Source organism: Macrobrachium nipponense, chromosome 21 (assembly GCF_015104395.2).
Source record: "Macrobrachium nipponense isolate FS-2020 chromosome 21, ASM1510439v2, whole genome shotgun sequence".
Lineage (NCBI taxonomy): Eukaryota > Metazoa > Arthropoda > Malacostraca > Decapoda > Palaemonidae > Macrobrachium > Macrobrachium nipponense.
Genome location: NC_087212.1, coordinates 28,518,840 through 28,522,209, shown reverse-complemented (window position 1 = coordinate 28,522,209; position 3,370 = coordinate 28,518,840).

The following is a 3,370-nucleotide window of genomic DNA, read 5'->3' as shown; positions in this document are numbered from 1 at the left end:
TGTTTGTCACTCCTTTTATATGTTGGAAGACCAGGTTATATTCCTGAAGGAGAAGGTGCCCATCGCAGAATCCTTTGATTCGCTCCCTTCATCTTATTTATGAACACCAGCGGGTTATGGTCCGTCAACACTTCAACCTGGAAAGAACTAGATAAATAATGGAAAAATGGGATACGCTCTTCACCAGAGCCAAAGCTTCCTTCTCTATGGTCGAGTATTTTCTTTCAGCCGGAGTAACTTTTTACTGAAATAAGATACAGGGTGCATTTCCCCCTCTCATCTCTCTGAAACAGAACTCCTCCAATGCCCACGTCACTGGCATCCACTGCCAAAATAAAAGGTTTATTAAAATTGGGAGAAACTAAAAGAATTGGTTCAGAGACTAATACCGATTCAAATTAGAAAAAGCTTTTTCACACTCTGTACTCCACAAAAACTTAGTATTCTTTTTGAAATAGATTAGTTAAAGGCTTGGGCGATGTCAGCAAAATTCTTCAGGAACCTCCTCCTAATAACCTAACATACCAAGAATTTTGCGGACACCACGGACATTACCAGGTTGAGGAAGGTTTGGCTATAACCTCAATATTGTAGCATGTTAGGAGCAACCTTCCCCCAAACCAACCTCATGACCAAGATAGGTCACTACAGCCTTACCAACTCACACTTGTTGATATTTACAACCAAAGCCAGCCTTTCGTAAAACCTGAAACAGTTTTCTTAACCTTTCAACATGGGTTTTTTCAAGTCCTGACTGTATACCACCAAGTTCGTCAATATATTTCAGGTACCCCCTCCAGCCCGCATATCACCCTATTCATAAGGCGCTGGAATGTACAAGCTGCATTTTTTAAACCAAAAGGCATCACCTTACATTCATACAACCCATTGGGGAGGTGACAAATGAACCGAAATCTCACGGCCATGTGAGACAATGGCACCTGCCAGTAACCCTTCAATAAGTCTAATTTAGTTACAAACTTGGCATTCCCTATCCGGTCTATTAAATCTTCAATCCGTGGAAGAAGGGAGGGAAACTGTCACTCTTGGTTACCTGATTAACTCTACGGTAGTCAACACACATTCTATAATTACCGTCAGGTTTCTTTACCAGAACTATAGGAGAACTCCATGGACTTGAGCTGGGTTGAATAATAATCATGGTCCAGCATATACTGTACCTCCTTCTCAACTACTTTGGCTTTTTTTTCTGGGTTCAGGCGGTGGTAAGGAGCCTGCTTTACTAGGACGAGCGTCACCTACCTCAATATCATGTTCAGCATGAAGTAAGCCCTGGAGTCTCTCTAAAAAACACTTCTGGAAAAGACTTATCAAACATAACATGTCTTTCTTCTGGGACTTCATCCAGATGCTCCACAAAACATTAGCCTTATTAATTAAAAATTTCAACATTTGTTCTTAAATTCTCTACAGATAATTCTCTACAGATACATGGTTATCAACATTATATTAAATACAGTAGCTAGAGGACATGGTATTTCATAAACAATATTTAATGGATCTGGATTTTCTACCTTCAATATTTCTTTAATCTCTAATTGTGTGCGAAAATTCTACTCTTTTCTAGTAGAACCTGGAGAATCTAATTCATAATTAACGTCAGACACCTTTCTTATTACCTTCCATGGACCTTTAAATCTGGGTTTCAGAAAACTATCAGAGTCCATATCTAAAACCAGAATCCAGATCTTCCAGATTCGAAAGAACGACTTACTGCCTTGCGATCATAGAAGCTTTCATACAAGCCTGGGAAGCTTGCAAATTATCCTGGGCAACTTCCAGGCACCACTCAATTTATTCAAATTAGATAAAAATATTTAAATTTTAAATTTTGAATTTGTTTTCGTCCCCCAATCAACACTTCAAATAACACTTCCAAAAGACCTCGAACCTCATGACCATACACCAATCTGAAAGGAGAAACACCAGTAGATTCATTTGGGTGAGTTCTTAATGCAATAATGCATAAGGTATTTGCCTTCCTTATCCCAACTACTCTCCTTTCGTAACAGTACGTTCTTACCAATTATACTTTTCAAGGTTTGGTGGAACCTTTCCACAACCCCTTGACTTTCGATGATATGGGACACTGGTGATGTGCTGAATGGCCAGTTCAGCACACCTGTCCTGAAGTACTTTGGTAAGTAAAATTAGTACCGCGATCTGATTGAATGGTACAAGGTAACCCATAACGACAAAAATATTCTACTAACTTCTCCCAGACAGCTTTTGACGTAACTTTCCTAAGGGAGGGAAAGCCTCTGGGAACCGAGAAGCCCTATCCATCACAGTAATAATACATATATCCCGATTGGGTTCTAGGTAAAGGACCAACAACATCAATGACAATCTCTGCAAATGGTTCACCAATTACAGGGATGGGTTTTAACGGAGCCTTTCGCAATACCTGATTGGGTTTACCCATGACCTGGCACGTCTCACAAGTTCGCAAGAACAGTTTAATACACCTTCTCATATTAGGCCACCAAAATAGCTTGGTTAATCTCTTAAAAGTTTTAGTTACCCCAAAGTGTCCCGAGAAAGGATCCTCATGAGCTAACTGCAGCAATTCGTCTCTGAATTGTTTAGGTACTAAAATCTGCTTATGGTACTCAGAAGATTCCATAAGAGCAGAACGACTTAATCTATACAATAATCCTCTCTCTGATACAAAACATGGCTTAGAACATCATCCCCCTCAGTTATTTCCACATCAAATTCATCATGCTGAGCTCTTATAAAATCAGCCCTATTCCATGCTCTAACTACCTTACTACTACTATCACTACTTCCTACAGACTCGAGCCTTCCTACTGCTACATCTACTTGTACAGGATCTAAATGTAAATCCTCTCCGTCCATCAAGAGGTTACGCCCTTTTCTCTGGGAGCGAGTAGTTACAGCAATTGGTAATTTATTTAACGTTAAAATGGGAGGGACAATTCTTGTCCCTCCACATTACATAAGTCATTTCCTAGGATACCATCTATCCCAGGAATAGGTAGTTTATCAACAATGGCCAGATTAATATTCTTTACAACACCAATATGTCAATCTCTCCTTCAACCACAGGAGCAGACACAACATGTCAGGAAAACCACTTAAAATAACATAGTTAGCGATCTTCACATCAAGAGGTAACTACTTCTCAACAATAAAGATCGAGCAGCACTGTGTCCCTCAAAAATTTTGACATTAATAACTTCCTCCTCAAATCTCAGCTTACCTGGCCAAATATACTTATTAAATGACAGTCACATGGGGGAATCTTTCGCTTATTACCTTTACCATTTTCTTCATTCTCTACAGAATTTTGAGAAGCCTTAACTTGATTCACCAAAGCAATGGG